This window comes from Protopterus annectens, chromosome 15.part0 (genome assembly GCF_019279795.1).
Source record: "Protopterus annectens isolate FY-2018-M chromosome 15.part0, PAN1.0, whole genome shotgun sequence".
NCBI lineage: Eukaryota > Metazoa > Chordata > Ceratodontiformes > Protopteridae > Protopterus > Protopterus annectens.
In genome coordinates, this window is record NC_056749.1 from 643,668,700 (window position 1) to 643,689,650 (window position 20,951).

At 36.9% G+C, this 20,951-nt stretch overlaps 2 long non-coding RNA genes across 2 annotated transcripts in view; one reads left to right on the forward strand and one right to left on the reverse strand.

The window, feature by feature from the left end:
• The window catches only part of LOC122789973, a 67,071-nt gene extending 47,872 nt beyond the window's left edge, over nt 1-19,199 (reverse strand). Inside the window, exon 1 of the long non-coding RNA XR_006362896.1 lies at nt 19,145-19,199. This is a non-coding gene — a long non-coding RNA (uncharacterized LOC122789973). The remainder of the gene's footprint in view (nt 1-19,144) is intronic.
• The window catches only part of LOC122789972, an 843,188-nt gene that overhangs the window by 651,773 nt on the left and 170,464 nt on the right, over nt 1-20,951 (forward strand). The gene's annotated exons all lie outside the window — the stretch shown is intronic.

Consider the following 20,951-nt stretch of genomic DNA (forward strand, 5'->3'; position numbering starts at 1 on the left):
CTCAACTTGTAACTCATCAGTGCACCCAGTTCCCCATAATGTCTAGACTATTTAAACACCTGAATACTGAATGTTTCAAAAAAAGGAAAAAAAACAAGAGAAAACCTTAATGCTGAACCAAAATGAAATCTGGAAAAAAGTGCAACAAAGATCTCTCAACCACATGTAAAGAACACACCAACTTAATGAATATCACAAAGCAAGCAATCCACAGACACAAAGCCAAATGCCTCAAATCCAAATAATCTATACTTGTATACAATCTCCCAAACAATTGTGGCATAAAGTAACTATCATCTCTGGGACAGCTCATCCAAAGGAACTTTTCTCACAAGAACATATTACCTGTTATGCTAGTCCCTTCATACCACTTAATGTCATGACAGAAATCTCCAGCCTCACCTCCACACAGCATCCACTCCTCTTCTTTCAAAATAGACTGAATGCCCCCCTCCAAGTACCATCCCTATTCCTCAATTACTTGTGCAAATCCATTTGACTTTCCCTCTGGAACTGATGACTTGTGCCTTTGGTTTGTTTATTATTGTAGAGACTACACTGTCACCCCCATAAAACATAAATTTCTCCTTAGTCTCATAAATACCAACAGACCCACAATCTGGAAGTCAGCCTATGTCAGATGTGTTCCTAAAGATTCGAAACCCTCCTTCACTGTCCTCTATTAACCCATCTCCATACTTCCGGCCTTTGGGAAAATATTGAAAAACTAATTAGGAAACAACTTATTTCTGACAAAAATATCATTTACTTTCCAATAAACAACACAGCTTCCAGACAGGAAAGCATATCTTGACTATAGTCTGGACTCCAAACAACATACTTATCATCATGGATAAAGGAAATCTTTCTGGTGTCATTTTCTTTGACCTGACCTAAACCTTTGACATGGTGGACCACTCAATATTAGTAGCACACCTACTAGACATTGGCACCAACAATTAAGTCATAAAGTGGTTGAAACACTTCCTAACACAACCTTTACTCTGAAAATCCACTCATTTCTATTACATATAATGCCAACACTCATTCAAGCTGTGTAACAGTGATCGACCCTTGACTCAATACTCTCTTCCATTTTTATAAATAAATTGCACCTATCCCAGTTATAACTCCTCTTATATGAAAATGACATGGTTATCGACAGATTTACTACAATGCAACAGGTAATCTAAACCCAACTATAAAATGATCTTTTGGAATTACACCACTGTATCACTTCCAAAAACTTCTCCTTAACCCCCATCCCACCCCCTCCACAAAAAAAAAAAAAAAACATGCTATTTTGTACTAATTTGAAAGTTCCCAGCTACTTCAAGCTTGTTCAGCAGCACAATAGCATTGTCAGTAACAGCACTTTATTCAGGTACCTAGGTATTTGACTGATCCAATCTCCTATGTTTCAGGACTATATGCAAAAAATTTGATTTAAAATCAACTTCTTCATTTTCTGGGTTCAGTTTCATCAGCATCTTGGGGGAGCAACTGGGAAAGGTGTCCTGCTCACACAACTTAAGCATGACCTTGTTTGCAACTTCTTCTAACAAAAATGTATTGACACTATAGATGTTATCTAACAAAATATGCCACTTCATCAACAATTCCCCTCATCCTGAACTCTATGACCTTACTTTATCCAAGGGAAACTGTCTTCTCAGTCTACCTCTGGGCACCCATCTTTTCAAATGAATCCACCATGCTGCCTTTTCTCCACTTGAGATAAAATTTATCACTAGCACCCCAACCTACAACCTCATAAGCCAGGGTGCAGTAAGCTCTACTGTCTAAATCTAATCTAGTAAACTATATAAATCTGACTCTAGTTTCTCTGTATCTGCTTCAAAACTGTTGCAATCCCTTCCTCACTATTTCAGTGAGTATACTATGTTAAGTTCAGGCCCAAGCTCAAACAGTTTGTGTTTGAGCAATGCAAACCCAAAAGCCTAAACACAGGACATATCACTTAATCAACACTACTCTGCTTTAGGTTAATGTCCTCACACATCACCCTATTTACACCTCTATCCTGCCGGTTAACACTGTGTTTCTGCTTCATATAAGTATACTTGCTCACTGTTACCATACAACTTGTTACTTTTCTTAGCCTCTCTCCTTGGAGTCTGTGTCTTTACCATTACTAATCTCTTGTTTTGTCCTCTAAACACTTTGTTTTACTCTCTAAAATTTCCAAGGTTAAACCTTCTTCTCACTTTTTTTTGTTGCTCTTCTTGTTCTACTTTTCCATTTGAAAATTACTGTCCTCAACATATAAAGTTTGTACATAGGCAGTGTCTTTTTGTGACTAGTTTGTATTACATGTTGCTCCACTGTTGGTTGTAATTGTTACATTTTTTGTAAGCTTGGCTTTTGCCTGCAGTTGTTCATGATGTGCACTCATTTTAGAGCTGCCCAAATGAGCTGCTAATACATTTTTACTTCATACTGTTCTTGCAAATCCCTGAATCACTGTTTAGCTGTGTAGTGCTACTAGAACACAACCACAAAGCAGCAGTAGAGTTGAGACATTAGTTCTCTAAATACAACCAGACCTTTAATGATTTTTCCCAGCTAGTCAGTGGGCATGCATTCGGGAAAAATGCCTTGGGCAATATCTCTGCAATAAGTCAGACTCCTTTCTCACACATAATATTTTTTCATCCTTTTCCACCACTTTAAAATGGGTTTACCCGACCCTGCTGAAATTCCATATTATCAAATCTCACTTTGTCGACAGTCAAAATATAGAACTCACACTTCATCGAAGCAGTGGAACAATGATCTTCCCAAGGTAAGTAACCTGTTGTGCAAGATGGTAAACTTTGCCCTTTTCCCAACTGTAATGCAATCCCAGAGTTTATATATTTAGTTGGGGGGTGTGGAGGGAGTAGCCCTACCACATTAGGGGGTATGGAAGGCATAGCCCACCACACGGGTGGGTTAGGGATCGTGCAATTTGGGTTTTATTTTTTTTGGGTAGGTGGTTACTTACCATGCGAAGAAGCTTGTTTCATGGCCGTGGGATAACGTAAAGCATACCTTACTTGGCACGGTGAACTAGCGCAAAGAGTCTGAAGAAGCCTTTGGCGAAAGCGCTTACTCGTTGGAATAAATTATATTCATTTTCATGAGTGCATTCTGAGTTGGATTTAATTTGAACATTTGATTTTCGTTTTATTGCCACTGGAGAGTCACTAATTTGTTGTTTGGCCTGTGATAACAACAACAAACTTCAAGAAACAAACTCATTAACTTATAACTTACCAGCCAGAATGTAACCATTCCACACATAATACTTGACACTGTACAAGATGCTTAAAACCCTTAAAATACAAAGCATCAGTGGGCATGATTAGAATTTTGCATTAGAATATCACAGGGCTTCTCTGCAATTATCTTAATAAACCTTAATATTTTCTTAATTTCAACTGGAATTTTATGAATACTTAAAATGGTAAATGCCATGTAAAAGAATTAATGTGCAACTATAATGTTTTGTCAAATTTCCTATCAGAAAACAAATCAATTTGAAGATTATGGTAGGAAACCGACTGCAGCAATAACATAAATCCTTCACAGAGTAATAATAAAGAGAACGTCAGAAATCATTAGTAACAAATATTTAAATTGTTTAATGATGGTTACACAGTCTATTATTACAAAAACAGTTTTCTAACTCTTAATATAAGGAGATGTAACAACTAATGGTTATGCAGCTGAGAAAGATCTGGGCTGTGTACTGATATTCAAAAAATAGAAGTTTAAGCAGGTTTTCTTATACTGCAAACTCAAAGTATTCAAGATACTTTGGATTACAAAGGAATTGGCATCAGGTGTAGGAAACAATAAAGTTATGGGCTGTCAGAAGTTGTGGACTTAACGAGTGTCACTCCTGATATGTATGGAATTTCAGCAACTTTGTTAAGGTTTCCATTTTCAACAATGAAGTGCGTATCCCTGCTTAAACTTTAAGAAGGCTTGGTAGATAACACAGAAGATGTGGGGAGGTGCTCATTTATTTAAAGGACTAATGTCAATCCTCAAAATCCAAGATCAATTCTCTGCTTCAAATGCTTCAGAGTATCCTTTCATCCAGACTGCACTCAGATGAGAAATGAAAGTGATTAGTAGATATACCCACATCATAGTGTCTTGCTCTTCTGATAGACTTAACATTACAGAGGGACCGCAACAGTGACTTTGATGTTGTTCAGGGTTCGTCATGCTAATGACATGCTGCCACATGAACCATACTTTGATGCACATTGTACATATATGTACTTCTATGGATGAAAATAAATATTTGCATGCCTGTTGGATGTGTACATAGTTAGCACTTTACAAGCAGAGTGTGCATACCACAGTGCAAGTCTTGGTTTTGAAGGTATCATTGACAAAAGAAAGATTCAATGCATAAGCACTTGACAGGTAAAATCGTGGATGACTTTCTCAGAATAAGCAACAGCCTTGTGATAGGTACATTGCACCCAGACACCAGATACAGATGTGCTGCCCCTTTCTCCACTACATATGACACAAAGCCCATACATAGATGATGCATTCAGACTTTCATCATCCAGATATGAAGATTGTACCCCAATTCTAATCGCTAACAAACATGCTGTGGCTAACACATACATTACTTACAAGTGCATGCTGTGGCTGACACATACATTACTTACAAGTGCATGTTCTGGCTGACACATACGTTACTTACAAGTGCATGATGTAGCTGACACATACATTACTTACAAGTGTAAGCTGTGGCTGTCACATACATTACTTAGAAGTGCATGCTGCGGCTGACACATACGTTACTTACAAGTGCATGCTGTGGCTGTGGCTGACACATACATTACTTACAAGTGCATGCTGTGGCTGATACATACGTTACTTGCAAGTGCATGCTGTGGCTGACACATACATTAATTACAAGTGCATGCTGTGGCTGTGGCTGACACATACATTACTTACAAGTGCATGCTGTGGCTGATACATACGTTACTTGCAAGTGCATGCTGTGGCTGACACATACATTACTTATAAGTGCATGCTGTAGCTGACACATACATTACTTACAAGTGCATGCTGTAGCTGACACATACATTACTTACAAGTGCATGCTGTGCTGACACATACATTACTTACAAGTGCATGCTCTGGCTGACACATACGTTACTTACAAGTGCATGCTGTAGCTGACACTTACATTACTTACTAGAGCATGCTGTGCTGACACATACATTACTTACAAGTGCATGCTGTGGCTGACACATACATTACTTACAAGTGCATGCTGTGGCTGACACATACATTAATTACAAGTGCATGCTGTATCTGACACATACATTATTTACAAGTGCATGCTATAGCTGACACATACATTACTTACAAGTGCATGCTGTGGCTGACACATACATTACTTACAAGTGCATGTTCTGGCTGACACATACGTTACTTACAAGTGCATGATGTAGCTGACACATACATTACTTACAAGTGTAAGCTGTGGCTGTCACATACATTACTTAGAAGTGCATTCTGCGGCTGACACATACGTTACTTACAAGTGCATGCTGTGGCTGACACATACATTACTTACAAGTGCATGCTGTGGCTGACACATACATTAATTACAAGCGCATGCTGTGGCTGTGGCTGACACGTACATTACTTACAAGTGCATGCTGTGGCTGATACATACGTTACTTGCAAGTGCATGCTGTGGCTGACACATACATTACTTATAAGTGCATGCTGTAGCTGACACATACATTACTTACAAGTGCATGCTGTAGCTGACACATACATTACTTACAAGTGCATGCTGTAGCTGACACATACATTACTTACAAGTGCATGCTCTGGCTGACACATACGTTACTTACAAGTGCATGCTGTAGCTGACACATACATTACTTACAAGTGCATGCTGTGCTGATGCACAGTACTTACAAGTGCATGCTGTAGCTGACACTTACATTACTTACTAGAGCATGCTGTGCTGACACATACATTACTTACAAGAGCATGCTGTGCTGACACATACATTACTTACAAGTGCATGCTGTAAGTGACACATACATTACTTACAAGTTTATGCTGTAGCTGACACATACATTACTTACAAGTGCATGCTGTAGCTGACACATACATTACTTACAAGTGCATGCTGTAGCTGACACATGCATTACTTACAAGTGCATGCTGTGCTGACACATACATTACTTACAAGTGCATGCTCTGGCTGACACATACGTTACTTACAAGTGCATGCTGTAGCTGACACATACAGTACTTACAAGTGCATGCTGTAGCTGACACATACATTACTTACAAGAGCATGCTGTGCTGACACATACATTACTTACAAGTGCATGCTGTAGCTGACACATACAGTACTTACAAGAGCATGCTGTGCTGACACATACATTACTTACAAGTGCATGCTGTAGCTGACACATACATTACTTACAAGTTTATGCTGTAGCTGACACATACATTACTTACAAGTGCATGCTGTGCTGACACATACATTACTTACAAGTGCATGCTGTAGCTGACGCACACATTACTTACAAGTGCATGCTGTGGCTGACACGTACTTTACTTACAAGTGCATGCTGTGGCTGACACATACATTACTTACAAGTGCATGCTGTAGCTGACACATACATTACTTACAAATGCATGCTGTATCTGACACATACATTATTTACAAGTGCATGCTATAGCTGACACATACATTACTTACAAGTGCATGCTGTGGCTGACACATACATTACTTACAAGTTTATGCCAGAATCAATGAAGAGTATTGTCCTTCATGTGTCCAGTTTGTCATCATTTTCTACTATGGTGAAAACAATAGTCTTCTCAGTGCATGACTTTACTTCACTGTCTAAAGTGTGCAATATTCAATCAGGATTGCATTTTATTCCCTGTTAATCTAATAATTGGCAGTTTTTTTTTTTGTATATCTAATATTTTACAGTACAAAACTCATGTTCATATCCAGTGTTTACCTCTTTTGCCTTGATATGCTAAGTCCTGTACTAAGACCAACACCTCGGGCCTTGCAACAATGAGTATCTTTCTAATTCCAGGCCACCAAACAGTTATGTGCATGGCTCACTTGTGGCTTAAAATGACCTTTGTATGCTGTGATAGTGACATAGTTACTCAGTTATGTCATGTAACATATCTCCGTTGCCCTATAATTAAGTGCTGAACTGCAGATTTTTGTAATGCGCATCCACAAATAGATACTCATAAACTAGTGCTCTTGTTCCTCATATAATCCATGATTCTCATGTTGCTGAACCATAGACAACACTGTGGTACCTCATCAACATACCAGCTGTGCAACTGGAGGAGTCTGGGGACACAGTCACTTGCCACCTTGCTGCACTGCACATGGGTCCATTATGAATCATGGAGGAGTTTGGTATCTGGCTTGAGGCACGCATCAACTCTCTGCAGTCACAGGCTATATATATCAATAGTACCTATTTCTGTGCTGTGTTCAGTTTACTAAACTACTTCAAAAGGTGGTACATCTATAGCAAGGTCCCTAACGTCACAATAATGACCTACTTATCGATTTTCAACTTGGATTCAGACATAAACATGGGGAAGACACTATAGTGATCCAGCTATCAAACTATGTCCAGACAGCAATGAACAGACACCAACATATGACCATTCTCTTCCTGGACTTCAGCAAGGCACCTTACTACATTTCATGCTTTACTCCTGAACCAGATTGCCCAGATTTAAGTAACAACTAATGCTGTCATTTTCGCTGCTGGCTGAATGGGAGATACTTTCATGTAACATTCAGTAACAAGCTTTCCTCTGTGAGGTTGTTAACAAATGGTGCACTCAAGGTTTTGTACCCAGTCTTTTTCTGTTTTGTCTGTTAATGCATACATTATGTCAAAACCACCATGGACATCCTACTATCGAATATGTGGAAGATGTTGTATTGCAATGCTCTAACCATTCTCTCTCCGTATTTGCAAATACACCAAAGTCTTCCTACCACATACGTGTTTGTTTACAGTTTGGTTACCAAACCAGAGCACTGATCACAGTATGTCCATCTGCAGGCCCTGCTATGGTTTCTTTCAACAAAGCAGCAGCAAAAATGTCACAAAAACAACCATCACTGTAACACAAATGTAATACAAACTAATCACAAAAATTAGAGATACTATGTACAAATTTTACACCATGTTGAGGTGTACATTTTACAAGCAGAAAAGCAGAATCAGAGGAGTAACAAGAAAAGAGTGAGAATCAGTTTTAGCCTTGGATATTGTATGGGGGTGGGGGGGGTAAAACAAGATGTTTAAAGGACAAAGCAAGAGATAAGCAATTGCAAAGGCACAAGAGTAAGTAAGCAATGAGACAAAGTTACAGTAAACAGAAACATAGTGGCAACCAATCGTGTAAATGTGGTGATGGGTGAAGAAATGAACCTAGTTCAGAGTAGTGTTATCAAGTGACATGTCCTGCACTTAGGTAATTGCATTTGTATTTCATAAACAGGTACTTTTTCAGTTGGGAATATAATATTATTTTTCCTTTTGTTCTTTTTTCCTTTGTTCATCACTTTAAAGAATACATTATTTCATTTTAAACAAAATTTCTTATATATATGTTACAAAAAAAGTGATTTATAAGGCATCACACATTGTATTTCCAAGTGAAAGGAATTTATAAAATTGATGAAATTTATTAATATTGTAATTTTGAATATAAGAGAGTATTTATTCCTAGTTTGTATTTTTGTAACATATATATAAGAAATTTTGTTTAAAATGAAATAATTTATTCTTTAAAGTGATGAAAAAAGAACAAAAGGAAAAATAATATTATATTTGAAGTTTTTGGTAAAAAAATGTTTCAGTGTTGAATGAGTTAAAAATGTTTGAAATAATTAACTGTTTAATTAACTGATTGATGCTTATATAAAAGAATACTGAAAATGTTTGAATGTGTCCCATTGAAGGCGAACAGCTGAGGTACCAGGACAGACTGAATAAAGATGGATTAATGCCACTTCTGTGTTCTTTCTCTGAGTGTTTCATGGTGTAATCTGAAGATTTTGTGGCTTGACTTTTTGAGTTTTTTTTGGTGATTTCGAGATGTCTGCATCAGCGGAAGCACAGAGTGGTGAGACTTTTTCTTTTGCTGATATATTAAAGGAAAGAGAGCGAAAATATGCTGCTTCTGATTTGTGGACTAGGGGCAGCAATGAACTTTGTTCTGAAGAATTTGTGCATCTAGAACGTATTATGGCAAAAGAAATGACTGTCTTTTATGATTCAAAGTTACTTGAAACATATGTGATGCTCAATATAACACCAAGAGGTTTGCGTATAGATAAATTGCCAGCAGGTGGTTTTAAGGATGATGAAAATGATTTGTTGATTGAATGGAGACAAGCTGCACAAGAATGCTGTTTGAATTGGCTGAAAATTCTTATCAAAAAGAATCAACGGACAATGGATAGTTTGCATTGTAAAATTACAGAATTGCAACAAGAGTTAAAAAACAAAGTGTCTATGACTGTGTTTCAGTCAAATTTCAAAGAGATAAATGAAAAGTTAAAAAAAGTTGAAAATGAAGTTATGGCAAGAAAGAAATCAAAACTAAACCGAGATGTTCAGGATTATGAAAAAAATGAGATCTACAATTGGCCCAGAAGAGGGCGCTGTTTTCAAAGGAATCCTAAGAGACGTAGAGGAGGAAATGAGGAGGTTTCCTCTTGTTCTTCAGTTGAGACTGGTGGCAGCCGTAAAAGTGTTTCCTTTAAGAACATTCCAGCTGAAGACTCGGATGTGAGTGAGGAGAATCGAAGGGGGCAGCAGAATTCTCGTAACAAGATGTACAATGTGCAGATGAGATCGACGAGAAAACAACAGGGTAAGACAAGTCATTTGCAAGTTAACAATCAGTCAAAAAACTGAATTCAAATATTCAGCGTGCTTCGTTTGTAAGCGCGCTAATGAATATCAATGTTTTTGATGGTAATCCATCATTTAATGACAAAAATGTTTTAGAAAACAGTAAAAGCACTTTCAAGCATCCTAATGTAACTTTTGTTGATAGTATGTTAACCAACACTGGCGCTTTAGATTTAAATATGCAGTTATGTTATGATAGTGATATTCCAAGGCCCTCTAGTGGTTCTCTGGAATATATTGTAAATGTGCATGATAGTCAACATTTGAGTAGTAATGTATGTACGCATTTGGGGCAGGTAGCGGGTATTAAAGGTGAATATTCGAATGTATTTGAAGGTTCGCGCTTTGAGAAAGCTGTTAATGACGGAATTGTAGAACATATTGCTGAAAATATCGGAAATGTTCAATCTGATGCTGAAAATGTCACAACAGTGATGTCTAAAGATATTTGTGAGTTTGAAATGCATTTTGAGGACAGTAGTAAGGATGAGAATAACATATGCAGCACTTATGACATTCATAATCAATTTGTTTTTGTTCAAGATGCTTATCAGGATAAAACTAATGTATTGTTTGAGCATGTTAATAATGCTGAAGTGTGTTTTCAAAATACTATTAGTAATGGTGGAGAACATGAAGTGGGACTGAATGGCAGTCCCAGTAGTAACATTGGCTTAAGTGTGATTAATCTTTCTGATGTGCCTTTATCTGGGGAAATGCTGAGTGTTTTATCTAAGGGGGCAAAATTTGTGCCTACTAAAATGCCTTCCTTCTCAGACATCCTTTTGGATGTGAAAGATTTAATTCGAAAACTAAACCTGAAGGTCTATTTTAATGAAAAAGAAAAATGTTCTCCAACGGGAGACGAGAGTCTGTTGGATGAATCTCTCTTAAATTTAAGTATATATGACTATGAAGGTCTGGGGTTGAATGAAAAAGAGAATGAGAATATTCTTGAATTTTCTGTGGAATTAGATACTTATGTGGAAGGGGCGTTTGGAGGTGGATATGGCCACATTGAAGTTCCATACTTTCCTGGTGACAGTAACTTTATGCCTCCTAAGAAATTTCAGGCAATAAATGCCTTTGAACATGTTATTCTAGCTAAACTAGAACAAGCACATAAATCTTTTTGTGTGAGTAAAAAGGTCTTTAATTTAAGTAAAGATGAGTGGGTAGCTCTTAAGGCATTTAGGATGGAATTGGATAAGGTTACTGTTAAACCTGCTGACAAGGGGGGCAACTGGGTAATTATGAACACTGATAAGTATGAAAACATAGTTAATAATTTATTAGTGGAAGATACTTATCAAAAGTTGAAAAGTAATCCTTTAACCTCTTATTCTTATGAACTCAATGAGTTATTGGAAAGAGGGGAAAGACTAGGATTTTTTACAGGTAGGGATGTGAAAAATCTAACAATGAGGGAACCTCGACATCCTTATATGTATATAATACCAAAGATTCATAAAAATGTTGCTAATCCCCCCGGTAGGCCTATTATCTCAGGAATTGGGTCTTTTGTTGAGAGGGTCAACCTTTTCCTGGATTTCCACCTTAAGAAATTTCTTCCGAAAGTACAATCACATGTTAGAAATACTCAGGATGTCTGCCTAGCATTAAGAGGGCTGAAATGGGAAGAGAATTACTACTGGGCCAGTGTTGATGTTGTATCACTCTACACCAATATTAAAATAAGGTGGGGCTTGGAAGCAATGTATAAAGTGATGGGAGAAGGACCACGTACTAGATTTTTGTTAAGTTTGCTTGAGTTTAGTTTAAACACATAATTATTTTTTGTGGAAAAATGAATATTTCTTGCAGGTAAATGGAACTGCTATGGGTGCAGCTTTTGCGCCTAGTTATGCAGTGATTTACATGGGGGAATTTGAGAAGGAATTTATGTTTCAAAACACATTCTTTGTTAATAATGTTGTTTTTTTCAAACGTTACATAGATGATTTAATTTTTGTGTGTAAGGGTGACACTATTTTGTTTGACCAGTTTTTGTTGGATTTGAACAATAACCATCATGGTTTAAAATTTGTAGCACATATATCTGAATTAAAAATTCCCTTTCTTGATGTAGAGTTTTATGTAGGAATGAACAGCTTGGTACAATATAGAACTTTTAGGAAACCTACATCGGTTAATAACTTTTTGCATGCTAGCAGCATGCACCCTTTACATTTGATCAAGGCTTTACCAGAAGGGGAATTTAAAAGGAATTTGAGAAATACTTCAGATAAAAAACTTTGGGAGGAAGTGTGTGATGGAATTTTGGACAGATTAACATCTCGTGGTTATGATTTTGACAAACTTCAAGCTATAAAATGTAAGTTGTGTAAAGATAAGACATTTAGGATGTGTAGGCATGAGAACGTACATTATTCTGAAACTTTTTCAGATTTGAATAGAATATTTTTTGTGTCTAGGTACTCCAATTTTTCCATTATTATGGAAAAAATTATTAGGGATTTATGGCATGTGGTATGCAAAGATCCAGCAATTGGTCACCTTTTTCCCAAGCATATTACTTTCTCTTATAAAAGATATCCCAATTTAAAGGAAATTTTGAATAGAAAACTGGAAGTTATGGTAGATAGTAATATTGGGATGTATAGTTGTGGTAACTGTTCTGTTTGTGACAAAACTAAAAATATGCATGGAATGAAAATAAATGGAAAAAAGTACGTTGCTTTTGAGAGATTTGATTGTAGGTAATCTGGTGTTATATATATTTTAGGATGTGATTGTGTTCCACCTATGTGGTACATTGATCAAACAACCAGAAAGATTAAGATTCACATTCAGGAGCATTTGGGTGACATAAGGAGGGGAAACTTGGAAAGCCCTGTAGCTGCTCACTTTTGTAACATACACAATGGTAAAAATGACAGCTTTAGATTTAGTGTACTTGCTAGGCCCCATTTGTGTAAAGGGAATTTAAAAGCAGCTTTGAACAAGCTTGAACAGAGAATGATTATAGGGTATCACACTTTATTTCCTAAGGGAATGAATTTGGAAATTTAATGGAATTTATTGCAGTCATAATTTTGAACATACAAAGCATTAGTTAAGAATTGTAAATTTAATATCAAGTATAAGAAATTTTGTAATGTTTGAATTAAATTTTAGTAAATTTAGTAAAAAGTGATTTATAAGGCATCACATTGTATTTCCAAGTGAAAGGAATTTATAAAATTGATGAAATTTATTAATATTGTAATTTTGAATATAAGAGAGTATTTATTCCAAGTTTGTATTTTTGTAACATATATATAAGAAATTTTGTTTAAAATGAAATAATTTATTCTTTAAAGTGATGAACAAAGGAAAAAAGAACAAAAGGAAAAATAATATTATATTTGAAGTTTTTGGTAAAAAAATGTTTCAGTGTTGAATGAGTTAAAAATGTTTGAAATAATTAACTGTTTAATTAACTGATTGATGCTTATATAAAAGAATACAGAAAATGTTTGAATGTGTCCCATTGAAGGCGAACAGCTGAGGTACCAGGACAGACTGAATAAAGATGGATTAATGCCACTTCTGTGTTCTTTCTCTGAGTGTTTCATGGTGTAATCTGAAGATTTTGTGGCTTGACTTTTTGAGTTTTTTTTGGTGACTTTTTCAGTTGGGGCCTACACTTAGTGTAGTTAATATGCTCAGTGAGAAAGTGAGGAAAGGATTACCACCATTCTGAAGCAAGTACAAAGAAACTAGACTCATAACTGTGAAGTTTAGTAGATGAGGGTATCAAGAATAGGGTCTACTGTGCCCTGGCTTCTGATGTTATAGCATGATAAGGTAGTGGTGAGTTTCATTGCAAGTGGAAAAAGTGCATCCTAGAGGAGTAATTTCAAACATTGTAAGACTAGACGTTGGTTAGATTTGGCTTGCACTGGCCTTGGATAAAGTAAAGTAATGGTAATTGCGGCAAGGAGCTGATGAAGTCGCATATTTTATTAGCTAATATCTATAGTGCTGATGCATTTTTTGTTAGAGGAGATGGCAATCAAGTGTAAGCCACACTCAACTTGTGCAAGCAGGACACCTTTCCACAGAAGCTTAGCTGGCTCAACAAGCATCCTGCACCTTTCCCGGAAACCAGCACCCCACCCTCTCAGTGCCAAAATAAAAAATGGGACTTCTGCACAAAACTTGCAGGATGCTTTTTGTAGAGAGTACAGAATCCATGCAACACACCACCTCTAAGCTCTTCAAATGAACAGTAAAAAAAAAAAGTCTGTTCCTTTTACTGGCACACCCTTCAGGTGGATAGATAATTGACATGGCCCTCCCCTCCTGCCACAGCCATTTAGGTCCCATTGCTGTGCCCTGCTCCCAACTCTTCTTCCTTACATTATAGTAAAAAAAGAATAAAATAAATAAAAACATTATTTTTTCTTTTAAACTGTAGCAAACAGTGCCTACAGTTTATTCCCTGCATAGATCACTACAGCACTCAGGTTTTAATTAAAAAAATTATTTTTTTATGTTTAAACTGTAGCAAGCTGCTTGCTACAGTTAGGCTGCATACAAAGTATTACAACAGTCAGTATACCTCTCAACCTGGAATCATAAACAATCTGGACAAAGAACCATGCAAAATAGGTACAACTGGCCAAACATCTGTATGCTGATACATAATTATGTAACCCCGCCCACTCCAGTGGAGTTGTGGGATACCAACTTTTAAACACAAACCGAACAGGCAAAATATGATCATTAAACACAAAATAAACAGAAAAACAATAGTGTTTTATTTATATTAATATCTGACCCTGTATCAAACTTTGAACTTGTGCAAAACTAAAATACAATTTTCTTTTATAAAAATTAGGTGTCAGACAACTCTGTGTAGAATATTAAATGCATATTAACTGTCTGGTATTCAAGAACAATAAGGCACAATTAACATTTAGCATTCAAATTAATCCAACTCAACATAGAAGGGTCATAATTTACAGTTTTACAGTAATTATATATTGATATTTCACAATTCATAGCCCCTTTCCATAAAACTGTGGCATTTACCATACTAAGAACAAATCAAGACACTTGGTTTCTGTACCTCTTATTGGGTTGTCACAATGACACAGTCTCATTAACTTTTCAACAAACCAAAAGCTCTAGTAGTTTGTCTGGATATGCACAAGCAGCAAAAAGAAACATTTCCCCCAACGATCTATTCCCTTCGGTATTTTCAAGTATGCACAAGCACCAAAATGAAACATTTCCCCCAAACCCCCACTAATCCTTTCAGCAGTATGTCTCCAAGAATGTACAACCACCAAAATGATCCCCACCCTGCACAGATCATTTCAGCAAGACAAGGGCCGGCAATGGCATTCATAATCATGGACTGAGACACTGCATTTCCGTTACTCCATGAAGAAGACTGAAGAGCAGTGCTACATGGTTAAGCAAACCACAGACTTTCAGGATGACAACAAAAATGCAGAGGCCTTTTTATAAAAGCAGTCTCTCACCTCCCTCCCTCTCCCTATCGCAAACGTTTACACTATAGTTAACTACACACACACACACACACACACACACACACACACACACACACACACACACACCTAGCTAGACTATGTGGTTTATATATTTGCAAAACATGGGCTTAGTTTCAATTCAGGATGACAATGATAATGCGGAGGCTAAGGATAAAAAAATAATAACTACATATGTATCTAAAGACAAGGCAAAGTCCATACAGATATTTTATGTCACGCTGTTAAGTTACAAGTTTAAAATCCTAGCTGAAGTTGTTAGCAAGCTGTCTGTAAGAGTTCCACATGTTGCCCATTTGGTCCACATCAGGAGAGGCAGTGTTCCTCATTTTGGAGCTAGAAAGTTCATAGCTATGCTGAGATTGGCAGAGATAAGTGCCAAGTTCATTTGGAGCTGGCTGGTTGAGTGCATGAATCTGGACAAGGGAAGGGGCAGTCACTTAGACAAAGGAAGCAGCACTCTACAGCAGCAGATGAGCCTTTTTGGCTAAACAGGCACTGCTCTGAATTCAAAGATTAACTAGTAAGTACACTGCTTATTACAAACTTTTACCTTGGTATCACCCAACTGGTAAACTGTTGAAATGGTGCTCCCTTTTAGTTAATTTTATACATTTGGTGCAGTCTGATTTTTAATCTAGGAGCTTCAGATGCTGCGACTCATCTCTGCAGTTATTTATTATAACAATTAATTGGTTTAGGCTACTGTGCTTTGCATAATGTGCAGAGGTTGGACAATGAAAGTTTAAGCACAAAGTTTCAGTCACAGCTCCAGGTCACTGAGTTGTGCTCAAGCAGTTTGTACAACTCCAGAAAGCCAGATAGATACTTTGCCATTAACGAAGTGCCAGTTGGTTATTCTTGGGCAATATTAGCACCCCACCAAATCTCTTCTATACCACCATCAGAAGCAAAAGATGCCTTAGTTTTTAAAATAGTTTGAAAACAGATATGCTCACAGGGCTACACAATCTGAAGGCCATGCACCCCTAAGAAAACATACACAGTACAACACAGACACACACCTGACCTAAAAGCATTTGTCATTTTCTTTTTTTCTTTCTTTCTCCCTGGAGGCATTTTTTCTCATGAGTCATGACCAGTCCAATGACTGCAGTGCTGCACTAGTGACAAATGGCTTACCTTGCTCAGTTCACTTGCCCTAATTAATTTAAAACAACAAAGTACAGTGTCAGCTGCCCTCAAATATCCAGTTAACTCTCTCTGATGCTGCTGCAACCAGCCAACCATGCTGCCGTACAAAAAATGATAAACACCAACAGACACACCCCCTTGAGCCCTCAGCCGAATTCCGACAGGCTGGCAGTCTGCTCATGAAGCTGACATCATCACGCATGCCCCCGCACATGATGATGTCAGCAAATATTTGACCAAAAAAAATTTGAAAAAAACCTGGGACATTCAGGAATTAAAGGGCCCACTCGGGAATCCATGGCACCTCATTGTTTTGATCTTAAAACCAATAAATACTAAGGACTCAGGTATGGTTGAGAGTTATGGTGCTCATGTTTGATAGAAAATTATAATACTGGCTTTTAAAAGCCAGTATTGCAAAAGAGCAAGCAAGATAAAGGATGATTGCATCACTCCCTCTAACACTTGGTACCTAGGGCATTTGCCCCATTTACCCCACCCGAGCTACAATACTGCATTTAAAAATATTTGCCTTAGCTGGTAATGAAAGGAACTGAGACATTTTTTTGAGCTCAGAAAAGGAAGTACTGTAGTTAATTTTAGATACAAGTTTTTGAACATGCTCCTGAAAGTTAAGAGATCGATCAAGCCAAATGCTTGGATATCTGAATGAAGTACTTTTGTTGAAGGATGTTATGTTGGTCATAAAGGTTGGAGGAGCTGGATTCTTTGGAAGTCTTTCTTCACTGTCCTAGGAAAATGTAACATTAAAAAAAAGGATCCCAAACAGCTCACTTCTATTCTGAGTGCTTCAGAAACCAAGGCTGGGCTATGTGATCCCTAATGTTCTGAAGCCCTGCTGTATCCCACTTTCTATAAAGTTCTTGTGTGATGCTCCCATCAAGCAGGGGAAGTCTTTTAGGCAGTTGGGCCTTAGACTAGACTAGACCATGATATTCACTGTAAAGACCTCCTATACAGTGAAAAGGACTCCTTCAAAGTTAGGGCTACGACAACATCTCTGAATTTCCTTTACACCACTTTTAGCTCTATAATTGCTAATACAGTTTTAATCCATTTTCTCTGATATAGTAGCTTTATTCTGTTTAATTTCCATAAGACAGACATTGGCAAGGTCAACTGTGTATATAAAAGAATTGCATGATTTATCTTGCAAAAAGCTTGCCTGTCTGACACTAAGTGATAGATTGGCTTATATGAATCTGTCCCATGGCAATAGTTTTCTAGCCATACATCTCTTCTTCTTTACTTCACCTCTTTACCTGTTGCTCTCCTTCAGACTTTATATACTTTCAACACCTTTCTTCTTCAGACCCCTCACTACCTGCAAAACCGGGGAGTGTAGCTTCTCGGGTTCCATACTCAGCTTGTAGACTTCCTTGCTCAGATAAACTGGAGAACTGTATTCCACTCAAAGTTTTGAAAGTTCTTTATGAACCTACTTGTCATCCACTAAGAGATATTCATATTGCCAGCCAGTATATTACATACTCATAAAAAGCAACATCTCATCCTAATTATTTTATGCTCATTATCGGCCCTTTAAAATAATGCATGATGACTGAGGTTTTAAATTTATTATCTGTATAATTGCCTGTTTGTGCATAATAATGTTATAAAAATGTTCAGCTTGGGCTTATGTTTTTGTATCTGTACTTGTTCTTTGTGTGGACTTAACCCCTTAGGGACTCTGAAGATTGGCTATAGACCCAGTGGGACTACCCAAATAAGATTTTTCTAATAAAAATATAAATAAATAAAATGCACAGACACTGTGTGCATTCATATGGGAATATATTTTTTATTTGACTATCTCTCTGATAAAATGTTATTCTCACATATATATCCATAAACATAATTGCTTCAAATATATAAAATATCTGGTGTTATGTCATTGGGATGTTTGCAATCAGCTCATTAGCAGAGACGGAACACATGATGGTATACATAAATGTAGTTAAGATTTCTTGCTCATGTACCAATGTTTTGTACAGTTTTTCAAAAGCTTTTATTGGGTTTGAACAGGGATAATCCATTAATATGTAGAAAAAATGCAGCATTTTACCCTACCTTACATCTGCATAAAGAAACAGAGGCTTATGGTAATGATTTGTTTAAGATAAGGCATACATACATGCCGCTAACACTTTATCCTGAGTCAAATAGAGTGCATCTATTGTGAAGCTGAACTGTGATAAAATAATCAAATGTTATGTAAATCCTTGACCTCTGTGCATTGCCTGAACATGCCAGTAACAGATGAGCATCAGTAGAAATACAATATAAGCGGAGTTTCAAAAGATTTTTTTTAGTCAAATTACAAGCAGGTAATGTCTCAGACAGACTGCAAGCAAATTTAATGTTCATCTTGTGAGAACATGTACATTCTACAACATTTGCATATTGACAAATATGATAACATGGTTACAGATAATTTAAATATGCATTAACACTTACATCTTTTGGAATATCACACCTTTAGTAACACATCCTTGCATTCCAGGGTATTTTCTGAAAAATGAAATTAAATAGCATAAGATAAACAAATACAAGTATTTTGTGAACAATAAAAGCTACCAAAACTGTGTAAATAACAGTGTCAGCAGTAAGAGGTGTTCTTTCCACCTATAATAATCAGAACATTCATAGTATTTCCGTAAATACTACAGTATATTATAATACACACGGGTGTTCTTTGCACATATAATAATCAGAACATTCATAGTATTTCCATAAATACTACAGTATAATATAATGCACACAGGTGTTCTTTGCACATATAATAATCAGAACATTCATAGTATTTCCATAAATACTACAGTATAATATAATGCACACAGGTGTTCTTTGCACATATAATAATCAGAACATTCATAGTATTTCCGTAAATACTACAGTATATTATAATGCGCACAAACGCAGAACTATATTTTCGCTAAGCTGTCACAAACGAATTGCCGTATGTTAGGAATTGTACAGCCTAGACATACAGGGTAGCATTCCTCCACCAAGTAAAGATGCGATTGATAGAGGCCATTTATGTTAACATGCAGTCATGATTACACTCAAGTAAATGAACTAATAATGATATATAAATAAGAAAAACTGTGCTAATAAGCCATTCTCCTGCTGGTTTGTGATTTATAGTCATAATCTGATGCATTTCCGCTCAGTCTACAGATTTGTTATAAAAGGTGGAATCACACCTTTTCTATCTGCTCTGGAGATACTTGACAGACTTAGGTAAAAAGGAATATCGTAGGGGTCTTAGTAAGTATGTATGGTCTCCGCAGGGGTTCCCATCCTAAGATATGTATAACTCCCACTATACTTGTCATAGGGACATTCAAGAGACAGACTGGGGGACCCTTTGGGTATCTCACAGGCTTCTGCCTCAAGGAAACTTCAGCAATTCCTGTACATACCTTTGGCACATTTGGATTACAACATCAATTTCCCAGTGTTACCTCAGGTCTGAATCAGGACTATGATTGCCTTTAATGCAGTGACATATTTCACTGAGCTGTTAGGTGTGATAGATTGCCTCACCTGTTCCATGGGGTGAGTGGTACTACAACAGGAAGGGTTACCATTCTTTGAACTGGCAGGTAGTGTGTGTGATGCACAGGGGTGCATCACCAATGTATCTGCCCAGCATCCTGTTAGTGCACAATTCCCATATGTGGCATACTAGCTCACTGTACTGCTTCTTCCTGCATAGTAAGATGCCGAGGGGTCATCTTGTTGGTAAGTGGAATATATATATATATATATATATATATATATATATATATATATATATATATATATATATATATATATATATATATACACATATATCATTTAAGTCATTATTCATAGTAAAATGTGCTGCTTAATACTAAACCACTCTTTCTTTGTTTTATCTTTCTCCCACTTTTCTGTATCTTTTTTATTCAGATGATGCTATATATATCTACTTTAGCCATGGCTCATGAACTCAGGGGGATATCCAAGTGGAGCTATGGCAAATAATTTTAATACAGCCCTGCCAAAGACTCGTATTGTCATCAAGTCATTCTTCTGGGTTGAACTTAGATTTAGATGCTTGGATTAGTCCATGGATACTCTTCGGTATGACCCAGCTACTGCATGCAGGATGTTTACTGCATGTTGCATTCTGCATAACATGCGCATGCAGCAGTATGGCAGTGAAGTGACCCATGCTGGTCAATGCATCTCCCAATTCCAGCCCTACTATGACTAATGATGACAGGCTAGCAGA